We start from the raw sequence: 12,207 nt of genomic DNA on the forward strand, positions 1-12,207 counted from the left end.
TCATGTTATCTTCCCTTGCAAGGAGCAATCGAGTTGCACAGTGTACTGTATGTTTGATACTCATTATGTGGTCTTCTCTATATTGGACATGTTTAATGCAGATTATAGAGTCATAGAATCAGAGCACTACAGCACAGAAACAGGTTTCTTGGCCCATCCAGTCAGTGCCAAACTATTACTCTTCCTCATCCCATTGATCTGCACATAGACCATATCCCTCCATTTCCCTTTCATTCGAGTACTTATCCAAACACTTCATGAATGTTGAAACTGAACCCGTGTCCACCACATCTGCAGGCATCTGGTTCCATTCTCTCATCACCCTCTGAGTGAAGAAGTTCCCCCTCAGGTTCCCTTTAACTATATCATCTTTCACCCTTACCCTATGACCTCTACTTCTAGTCTCAGTGGAAAAAAGCATGCTTGCATTTACCTTATATCCTTCATAATTTTATATATTTCTATGAAATCTCCCATCATTCTCCTGTGCACCAGGGAATAAAGTCCTAACCCATTCACAAGGATATGAACAGGTTAGTACTTTCCCTATAATTTAGGTCCTCGAGTCCCAGCACCACCATTGTAAATTTTCCCTGCACTCTTTCAAGCTTATTAATATTTTTCCTATAGGTGGTTGAACAGAATCGTGCACAATGCTCCAAATTCAGACTCACCAATGTCTTACACAACTTCCAAATTCTTTACGTAAGCTCTACCCTAGAGTGCCCTCTTAAAGTATAATACCTCACACTTATCTGCATTAAATTCCATCTGCTATTTTTCAGCCCATTTTTCCAGCTTGTCCAGATACCACTGCAAGCTTTCTTCACTGTCCACTACACCCCTAATCTTGGTGTCATCAGCAAATTTACTGATCCAGTTTACCACGTTATCACCCAGATCATTAATAAAGATGACAAACAACACAGGCGCAGCACTGATCCCTGTGGCATTCCACTAGTCACAGGCCTACTATTCTCTGGCTTCTCCTGCAGAGCCAATGCTGAATTCAAATTACTACCTCATCATGAATGCCAACTGACTGAAACTACATGACTAGCCTCCCATGCAGGACTTTGCCAAAGGCCTTGCTAAAGTCCAGATATGTAACATCTGATTCTCTTTATCAACATTTCTGGTAAGTTCCTCAAAACACTCTGTAAGATTGGTTTGACCTGACAAAGCCATGTTGACTATCTGTAATCAAGCTCTGCCTATCCAAATACTAACATGTCCAGTGGATGTCGCCTAACCTTCTGAGTCATTCCAGCCGTTTCTCTTTTTAATTTTAGTTTTCCAGCTTCAGCAGTTTTTTATCTTGATTTTAAATCTGAGATTTTACTTTGAAAAGAGCATACAGACTGCCAATCATAGCCATTCACAATTTCAGCTATCCCAGAGCACTTTAAAGCTAATGTCAACCTTTTAAAGTGCATTCTCTATTGGAACATAAGTTACCAATTAACTTTTTAAATAGATAACCAATCAACTGGTTTGTTTTTGAGTTCCACTTTCTGTAAAACATCTCGACAAGTTTAGAATTTTTAAAATGTTAAATAATAATAATTAGCCAAGATATCATACAGAAGTTGAGATTTTGGATTGCAGCTATCCCTCAGAACTGTACTATAGCATTAGCCAATGGTGCAGCACTGGCGAAGTGTGTTCCCAAGGGTTTAGGATGACACCTGACCAGGGCTTTGGATGACTTAGAAGTCAGTACCTCACTATTTACATTGGCAAACATTTCTTAGTCTTTTTTACATAATTATTTACTGGTACACTAGATTTTATAGATTTATGAACAGACATTAAATTGAATTGAATTGAATTGAATTGACTTTATTTCTTACAAACTTCACATACATGAGTAAAAATATTTACATTATGTCTCAATCTAAATGTGTAATCACAGTAATTTATAATCATTTATAATAAATAAAACTGTCAATGTAGGATAGAGTACATTCAAGTCAGTGTGAGTTCATCAGTCTGACGGCCTGGTGGAAGAAGCCTGTTGGTCCTGGCTTTTATGCTACTGTACAATGTCCTGTGTATGTTACTCAAAATGGGTTTTTTGGTTTGATAAGAGCAGGAATGCTTCTTTGATAAGTGTTTCTCGCGCAGTTGTTTTGCTTTATACTTGTTGTTATGGTAATTGTATTCATTTGTTAACCAATGGGGAATGTTATTTTGTCTTGTGAGGCTGGGAAATTGGGCGAGGGATTTTTCGCGGGCTTTTGGTGGAGAACGGGAGGAAGACATCGAGGAAGGTGGACGTGTGCTGCACTGCTCGGAAGACCACCAGGCGTGGTCCTAGGTGCGAAGACGTGGAGGTCAGAGGCAAGCGACGAGGGGTCGAATGGTTCGATGTTTGAGCTCCAACGATGTACACTAAACTGACTGAACTTTGATAAGTTGGCGCCTTTTTGTTTTTTTCCCTTGCATATATATTGTATTGCCTAATACTCTTTTCATTTTAGTAAACTCTTTAAAGTGTATTTCATAACGGTATTTGTTGTGGGTTTGATACTGTGGGCGGGCGCGAGGCTTAAACTCGATTCTCACAGCACCTGCGTGTATGGGAGGTGGGATTGGTGTGTGGCTGGATCTCCTTTTCCCCTAGACATCTACCAGCCTGTTGGGTAAGTGTTACACTACGGTATTGCTTCCTGGATGGTAGCAGCTGGTATAGATTGTGGTTGGGGTGACTTGGGCCCCCAATGATCCTACGAGCCCTTTTTACACATCTGTCCTTGTAAATGTCCTGAATCATGGGAAGTTCACAACTACAGAAGCGCTGGGCTGTCCGCACCACTCTACAGAGTCCTGTGATTACGGGAGGTACAGTTCCCATGCCAGGCAATGATGCAGCCAGTCAGGATGCTCTCAATTGTGTCCAAGTAGAAAGTTCTAGGATTTGCGGGACCATACCAAACTTCCTCAACCGTCTGAGGTGAAAGAAGCGCTGTTGTGCCTTTTTCACCACACAGTTGGTGGGTACAGACCACGTGAGGTCCTTGGTGATGTGGATGCTGAGGAATTTGAAGCTGTTTACCCTCTCAACCCCAGATCCATTGTTGTCAATAGGGATTAGCCCATCTCCATTCCTCCTGTAATCCACAACCATCTCCTTTGTTTTTGCAACATTGAGGGAGAGGTTGTTTTTTTGACATTGTTATGAATGTACCACAGCTCTGAGGGGCCGAAGAGGCGGGAGCAGCCCGGAGAATCGCAAGATCACTATTAATTTGGGTCTCGGACCCAGGAAGTGAGAGACAATGCAACGGTTTTGGCCATTGTTCTTAGAGGCACCTGTGTGACATGCATGTCCCTGCTACGTGACAACTACCACGGATATGGACACCCTCGGGCAATGTGGGGGTGGGGATTGCATCACCGTACTTTGATGGACATCTACAACTCTGCAAGTCAAGATAAAAGGGGACTGCAGGAGGCAGTACCCCAGAGAGTCGCACCAGAAGGACTCGATCGCTCAACGCTCCCGTGATAGCTGGAGGCCATTCAGAGCCATGTGCGCTCCTAACTCCTTTGCCTGGGGAGCGGGTGGCTGATAATACCAAGAAGGACTTCGAACTAACAACGGGGAAACAACGCTCCCCTGCTTTAACGGAGTGGCTTCATAAAGACCCGGGCAAGTTTTTTCCGTTTCTCACCGATCCCTCTAAAACACGTGAAACCCAGCGATTCCTCGAAAGGCTAAAGTCTGCAGACTTCTGAGTGATTTTTATATTTCCAACGGACAATATATTATCCCCTAGACAACAGCCGAGATTATTTCTTAACGATGATTATTGCTATACCTGCGCTTTAGATTGAGTTTTGCCGACGTATATGATCTGAATGTTTGTATTAACCTTACTTTTGAGCTCCCTTTTATGAATAAAAACGTTTGAAAATAGTGCCATCAGACTCCAACGGACCTCTCTATCTTTGCTGGTAAGTTATCCAGTTACGGGATACGTAACAACACCATTGCCACTGTGTCAGAGAGGTGACTTCTTCCCTGCAGGCCACCTTGTTATTATTTGAGATAAGGCCAATCAATGTAGTGTTATCAGCAAATTTAATTAGCAGATTGGCACTATGGGTGGCCACACAGTCATGGATACACAGGGAGTAAAGGAGGGGACTCACTATACAGCTATGAGGGGCTCCTGTATTGAGAGTCAGAGAGTTGGAGGTGAGGGAGCCCATTCTTACAACCTGCTGGCAATCTGACAGGAAGTCCAGGATCCAGGTACACAAGGTAGATACAAAGAAATCACAATAAATATTTGTGACTTGTCTTTCTTCTTTCAAACATAAACATATTTGATATTTTCTTCATTCACGTAATTAGCATTTCAGTACAACTTGGGACATGAAGCTTATATTGCTCTGAATCAAGATTAGAGAAAAAGAACTGGCAATTGGAATGTTTGGATAAATAAGATGAATGGGTCAAATTTCAACATTAGATGATAACCAATTTTCAGATCATACACACAGGGAGAAAAGCAATTAAAATAGCAGGCCAGAATAACATAGCCAAGTGGCAAATCTCACTATATTGTCAAGGGACTTAGAGGAGATATTTCACTTTCTTAAAATTAATATTCAATCACAAGAAGAATGCAACTGAGAGGAACAAACTTTTGCAATGGCAGTAAAGAAACATAAGTTTCAAAACAATATGTATCAACTAAGTTATTTTTGGATTCATTCTTTGGCAGTTGAATTTATGACAATTCTAAATGGCATTCAAACATATTCAATATAACGGGGTGTATCAAGGCATCTTACAGATTATAAAACAAAAGTTGAGACCAAGAAAGACCACCAACTTGATTGAAAAGAGGGATTCTAAAAAGAATCTTAAAAAAGAAAAAGGGAGTGGCATCACGCTTTAAGTGGAGGCATTCCAGAGATTATGATGTAGGCAATGAAAGTGCTGCCACCAGCAACAAGCAGATAAAAATTAAGAACGTGGAAGGGTCCAGAATTGGGAAACAGCTGGGATCTAGTAGGCCTGTATGGCTGCAAAAATGTGCAGATTAGTTCAAAGTTTAGTGTTCAAAGTAAATGTACTAGCAGAATACATATATATCACCATATACAATGCTAAGATTTGTTTTCTTGTGGGAATTCATGGTAGATACAATGAAACACAACAGAACTAATGAAAAACCACACATAACAAAAATGGACAAAGAAGTGTGTGCAAATACAAAAAAGGAAATAATAATAAATAAATAAATTAAATTGAGAACATGAGTTCAGTGTTGGGGTGAATGAAGTTACCCCTTCTGGCCTGATGGTTGAGAGGTAATAACTGTTCCTGAACCTGGTAGTGTGGGACATGAGGTTCCTGCACTTTCTTCCAAAGGGGGACAGCAAGAAGGAAGCATGGGCTGGATGATGTGGTACTCGATGGTGGATGCTGCTTTCCTGTGATACCACTCCTCGTGCATGTGCTCAGTGGTGGGGAGGGTGGTTGGGGAATGACACAGTCCAGAGGTTAGACTACAGAGTAGTACAAACAAGGATGACTTTAAAATTGAGGTGTTATGTGAATGGGCACCTTTGCATACAGGGAGATAATTGACTACTCAGAGCAAATTAGATCCAGGTACAGGGCTTTGAATAAAAATGTAAATACAAGGTAGAAGATGAGAGGCCAATCAGGATAGACTGAGATTTTTGCAGAAGATGAGTTGATTTGAAAACAGATATAGGCATTATTACAAAGGCAGAAATGGGCAGTTTCAATTTCAAAGTGGGCAAACACAAAGGTGCATTTCGTGAAAGAATAACATTAGAAATTACCTAAATCAGTTTTAGTCAATTTTCTAGATAGTGAGGGGGGCAAATTGCTGAATTATTAATGGGGACTAAAGACAAAGGCTTCAGTCTTTCTAGTAATTTCTGTACAATATTTCTATTTGATATTGAATGTCAATAGTATGACTAAGTTGAGACAGCATAATGGTCCAATGCTAAGAAGGAACATTTGTACGAAAAATACATGGGGACCAAAAAGAGATCATCTGTAAACCTGATGTAATAGTGTGGCAATGGGATGAAAATCACAGGTGTGAAAAACAATGATTTAGACAGAATTGTGGGAAGGAGTTGGAGGATAACGACTGAGAGCAAAAACTCTGGCTATGAAGTAGGTGTTATTGATTAGGTAGAAGCTTGCAAGGATGTTGGTGTTGAGAGTAGGTTTTGTTTTGACTATAGAACAATTGAAAGCAGAGAAAACAACATCCATGGAATGGGATTCATTAACAATGTTCATGTCACTTATGGTTCAGGAAGGAAAGCTGGGTAATTAACAGTTTAGTCAGGGTAGGATGTAGTGAACTGGAAGTTGATATCAAAGGGATAATCTTAGGTAAACTAAGGTAGGGGATTTCAGAATTAGGATTGTATAAACTATTTGAAAACGTTTGGCCAGTGGGCAAAGAAGGCAACATAACCAGCTGAATGTAATGTTATGATCTTTAAGAAAAAAATGTTGTTGGATGTGATAATAAGAAAGAGGATATGACTGAAGATGCCTTTTGTGGAGGAACAAAATCAGGGGCTTTCTTTATATACCTGGTTTAAGTATGAATAATTATGTTTTAGCAATGGTGCTTGAAACACAACAAATGCTTGATAAGGCCTAGTCAAATATGTTGGTGGATTATTAAAACAGTTTTTACACAAAACAAACTGCATCAGCTCCCTCTGGTGCTCCCCTCCCCCTTTCTTTCTCCCTAGGCCCCCTGTCCCATGATCTTTTCCCTTCTCCAGCTCTGTATCCCTTTTGCCAATCACCTTCCCGGCTCTCAGCTTCACCCCATCCTCTCCGGTTTTCTCCTATCATTTCGCATTTTCCCCTCCCCCTCCTACTTTCAAATCTCTTACTATCTTTCCTTTCAGTTAGTCCTGACAAAGGGTCTCGGCCCAAAACGTCGACAGTGCTTCTCCTTATAGATGCTGCCTGACCTGCTGCATTCCACCAGCATTTTGTGTGTGTTGCTTGAATTTCCAGCATCTGCAGATTTCCTCGTGGTTGCATCAGCATCCTTTGCTCCACAGTTCAGAAGATTAGAAAACCAGCATGGAGAATTACTATAGTGAAGTAGGGAGTGATGACTTTTTTTGGAAGCATCAGAACTACAGGATTTAGAGAATATCTGATTCAACCTGTCAGTAGATAATGATTAATGAGCCCGAAGCTAGATGGAACTTGAGAGAGTGAATCAAGAACCTTTAAACTTTTTCATCCCATCTCCCCTCCTCCTTCAAATATTTGATTAAAAAGGAGAATGAAACAAGAAATTGACCAGAAAATGCCTGTTTATTCATAGTAGCTACTCGTTGCAAGCTGTTCCCTGCAGATCCACTCATTATTTCCATTATAATTGTTTTACCTTAGAACATAGAATAGTACAGCACATTACAGGCCCGTTGGCCCACAATGTTGTGCTGACCCTCAAACCCTGCCTCCCATATAACCCCCCACCTTAAATTCCTCCATATACCTGTCTAGTAGTCTCTTAAACTTCACTAGTGTATCTGCCTCCACCACTGACTCAGGCAGTGCATTCCACGCACCAACCATTCTCTGAGTGAAAAACCTTCCTCTAATATCCCCCTTGAACTTCCCTGCCTTTACCTTAAAGCCATGTCCTCTTGTACTGAGCAGTGGTGCCCTGAGGAAGAGGCGCTGGCTGTCCACTCTGTCTATTCCTCTTAATATCTTGTACACCTCTATCATGTCTCCTCTCATCATCCTTCTCTCCAAAGAGTAAAGCCCTAGCTCCCTTAATCGCTGATCATAATTCATGCTCTCTAAACCAGGCAGCATCCTGGTAAATCTCCTCTGTATCCTTTTTAATGCTTTCACATCCTTCCTATAGTGAGGCGACCAGAACTGGACACAGTACTGTAAGTGTGGCCTAACTAGAGTTTTATACAGCTGCATCATTACATTGCGACTCTTAAACTCTATCCCTCGACTTATGAAAGCTAACACACCATAAACTTTCTTAACTGCCCTATCTACCTGTGAGGCAACTTTCAGGGATCTGTGGACATGTACCCTCAGATCCCTCTGCTCCTCCACACTATCAAGTATCCTGCCATTTAATTTGTACTCTGCCTTGGAGTTTGTCCTTCCAAAGTGTACCACCTCACACTTCTCTGGGTTGAACTCCATCTGTCACTTCTCAGCCCACTTCTGCATCCTATCAAAGTCTCTCTGTAATCTTTGACAATCCTCTACACTATCTAAAACACCACCAACCTTTGTGTCATCTGCAAACTTGCCCACCCACCCTTCTACCCCCACATCCAGGTTGTTAATAAAAAATCACAAAAAGTAGAGGTCCCAGAACAGATCCTTGTGGGACACCACTAGTCACAACCCTCCAATCTGAATGTACTCCCTCCACCACGACCCTCTGCCTTCTGAAGGCAAGCCAATTCTGAATCCACCTGGCCAAACTTCCCTGGATCCCATGCCTTCTGACTTTCTGAATAAGCCTACCATGTGGAACCTTGTCAAATACCTTACTAAAATCCATGTAGATCACATCCACTGCACTACCCTCATCTATATGCCTGGTGACCTCCTCAAAGAACTCTATCAGGCTTGTTAGGCACGATCTCCCCTTCACAAAACTATGCTGACTGTCTCTGATCAGATCATGATTCTCTAAATGCCCATAGATCCTATCTCAAAGAATCTTTTCCAACAGCTTTCCCACCATAGACGTAAGGTTCACTGGTCTATAATTACCTGGACTATCCCTACTACCTTTTTTGAACAAGGGGAGAACATTCGCCTTCCTCCAATCCTCCGGTACCATTCCTGTGGACAACGAGGACATAAAGATCCTAGCCAGAGGTTCAGCAATCTCTTCCCTTGCCTCGTGGAGCAGCTTGGGGAATATTCCATCAGCCCCCGGGGACTTATCCATCCTAATGTATTTTAACAACTCCAACACCTCCCCTCCCTTAATATTAACATGCTCCAGAACATCAACCTCACTCATATTGTCCTCACCATCATCAAGTTCCCTCTCAGTGGTGAATACCGAAGAGAAGTATTCATTGAGGACCTCGCTCACTTCCACAGCCTCCAGGCACATCTTCCCACCTTTGTCTCTCAATTGGTCCTACACTTACTCCTGTCATCCTTTTGTTCTTCACATAATTGAAGAATGCCTTGGGGTTTTCCTTTACCCTACTCGCCAAGGCCTTCTCATGCCCCCTTCTTGCTCTTCTCAGCCCCTTCTTAAGCTCCTTTCTTGCTACCCTATATTCCTCAATAGACCCATCTGATCCTTGCTTCCTAAACCTCGTGTATGCTACCTTCTTCCATCTGACTAGATTTTCCACTTCACTTGTCACCCATGGTTCCTTCACCCTACCATTCTTTATCTTCCTCACCGGGACAAATTTGTCCCTAACATCCTGCAAGAGATCCCTAAACATCAACCACATGTCCATAGTACATTTCCCTGCAAAAACATCATCCCAATTCACACCCGCAAGTTCTAGCCTTATAGCCTCATAATTTGCCCTTCCCCAATTAAAAATTTTCCTGTTCTCTCTGATTCTATCCTTTTCCATAATAATGCTAAAGGTCAGGGAGCGGTGATCACTGTCCCCTAGATGCTCACCCACTGACAGATCTGTGACCTGACCCGGTTCGTTACCTAATACTAGATCTAGTATGGCATTCCCTCTAGTTGGCCTGTCAACATACTGTGACAGGAATCCATCCTGGACACACTTAACAAACTCTGCCCTATCTAAACCCTTGGAACTAATCAAGTGCCAATCAATATTAGGGAAGTTAAAGTCACCCATGATAACAACCCTGTTATTTTTGCACCTTTGCAAAATCTGCCTCCCAATCTGCTTCTCAGTAACTCTGCTGCTACCAGGGGGCCTATAGAATACCCCCAGTAGAGTAACTGCTCCCTTCCTGCTCCTGACTTCCACCCATACTGACTCTAAAGAGGATCCTGCTACATTACCCACCCTTTCTGCAGCTGTAATAGTATCCCTGACCAGTAATGCCACCCCTCCTCCCCTTTCTCCCCGCCCTCTATCCCTTTTAAAGCACTGAAATCCAGGAATATTGAGAATCCATTCCTGCCCTGGTGCCAGCCAAGTCTCTGTAATGGCTACTACATCATAATTCCATGTATGTATCCAAACTCTCAGTTCATCACCCTTGTTCCTGATGCTTCTTGCATTGAAGTACACACACTTTATCCCTTCTACCTTACTACCTTTACACCCTTTATTCTGCTTCTCTTTCCTCAAAGCCTCTCTATATGCTAGATCTGGCTTTACTCCATGCACTTCTTTCACTGCTCTATCGCTCCGGGTCCCACCCCACTTGCAAATTAGTTTAAACCCTCCCGAACAATGCTAGCAAACCTACCAGCAAGGATATTGCTCCCCCTCGAGTTCAGGTGCAACCCATCCAATCTGTACAGGTCCCACCTTCCCCAGAAGAGATCCCAGTGGTCCAAAAATCTAAAACCCTGCCCTCTGCACCAACTCCTCAGCCACGCATTCAACTGCCATCTCCTCCAATTCTTACCATCACTATCACGTAGTACTGGCAGCAATCCAGAGAATGCCACCCTTGAGATCCTGTTCTTCAGCCTTCTGCCTAGTTCCCGAAACTCACACTTCAGGACCTCATCACTCTTCCTGCCTATGTCGTATTACCTTGCTATTACCTTGTTCTAACTCAACGCACTATGCAACGATTTGATTTGTACACAAGATAAGCTTTTCACTGTATCTTAGCACATGTGACAATAATAAACCAACACCACGTTACAAGCACAAAAACAAAGACGGTGAAACGACAGGATGAATATTGGGAGAGAAATAAAGAAAGAAAGCAAAGGAGGGAGTTTAAATTACCAAGAAGTCGTTCAAAACCGCGATTGAGGGAATAAAGCAAATAAAGAAATATCAATATGAGAAGCGGAATGACATTTACGTGAAAAGGAGAAGTTTAAAATGAAGCATGTAGGTTTAATGCTGGAATGAGAAGTTGCACAGATAAAAAGTCAAACGAAGATATAATACAACCCACCAACTCGGGATGATAATATTACCTGGAAACTAAAACGGATTTCTTTAAATTGATATTCCACAATTATATATGTATAAAATCAAGTCTGTCAGAACAAGGTTGAACTAAAAATCCTCAATAACTGATGTTGCCCGAGTCTTCTCGTCAGTGACTTACTCTAAGTTTCCCTGTGCTGATTTCGAAAAACAACTAGTTCCTCTCGTTTCCACTCCCCCGATTTGTTTCGAATAGAAAGGTCGTTGTTTCTATACCCGTTTCCTTCGTCGTTCCCTCCCGAAGAATGCCGACCTCTCCGGCTCTCACACCTCTCTTCCGCCCCGCAGCATCCTATTTCCGCCCCGTTGCTGCCTTCAATCCGCTCCGCGGCATCGTAGTTCCGCCCCGTTGCTGCCTTCAATCCGCTCCGCGGCATCGTAGTTCCGCCCCGTTGCTGCCTTCAATCCGCCCCGCAGCATCGTATTTCCGCCCCGTTGCTGCCTTCAATCCGCTCCGCGGCATCGTATTTCCGCCCCGTTGCTGCCTTCAATCCGCTCCGCGGCATCGTATTTCCGCCCCGTTGCTGCCTTCAATCCGCTCCGTGGCAGTGTTTCCACCTCGCTCAACTCCTTCGCTTTGGTCACAAAGCTATGACGACGGCTGCAAATCATCTGAACAGTACAGAAGCAAATGGTTGTGGAGGAATTGGGGCAAAATTTAAAGACAGACAGTAGAAAACCACCTTTCTTGTGCATTTTCCATGCAAACATAGCGAAATTAATAATATACAGCAAGACTTGGGGAGTGAGATCAATGTCAATAGCTGTTTTATTGGCCGCATGCACACAATAGGCTAAATGATTACCTTTTTGTTCCATAATTTTCCTTGATTGTTTTTTCTCACCAAAGTATATCACTTCACCCCACCCCAGATTCAGAAGTAGGGTCCCTGACTCAAAGCAATAACTGACTTCCCTTTCCACAGATGTTGCTTGACTGGCTGATTTTTTTTCCAGTATTTACGTTTTTGTTTTCAGATTCCAGCACCTGCCATTTTATTTTCCATTGTTTTATAAGGCTCGATTAAACGTCTTTTGCCACGTATC

General features: G+C 42.5%; 1 protein-coding gene across 5 annotated transcripts in view; it reads right to left on the minus strand.

Moving 5' to 3' along the window:
- Positions 1 to 11,460, minus strand: part of crot (carnitine O-octanoyltransferase) — a 67,469-nt gene extending 56,009 nt beyond the window's left edge. For 3 of the 5 annotated variants that reach the window (XM_059972228.1, XM_059972229.1, XM_059972230.1), the window contains exon 1: positions 11,282 to 11,460. The gene's annotated coding sequence lies outside the window, so the exon portion shown is untranslated. Of the gene's footprint in view, positions 1 to 11,147; positions 11,243 to 11,281 lie in introns of those variants that run through there. The other 2 variants (XM_059972232.1, XM_059972231.1) reach the window with 2 other exon arrangements.
- Positions 11,461 to 12,207: the final 747 nt, after the last annotated feature.

The sequence above is a fragment of the Hypanus sabinus genome, chromosome 6 (genome assembly GCF_030144855.1).
Source record: "Hypanus sabinus isolate sHypSab1 chromosome 6, sHypSab1.hap1, whole genome shotgun sequence".
NCBI lineage: Eukaryota > Metazoa > Chordata > Chondrichthyes > Myliobatiformes > Dasyatidae > Hypanus > Hypanus sabinus.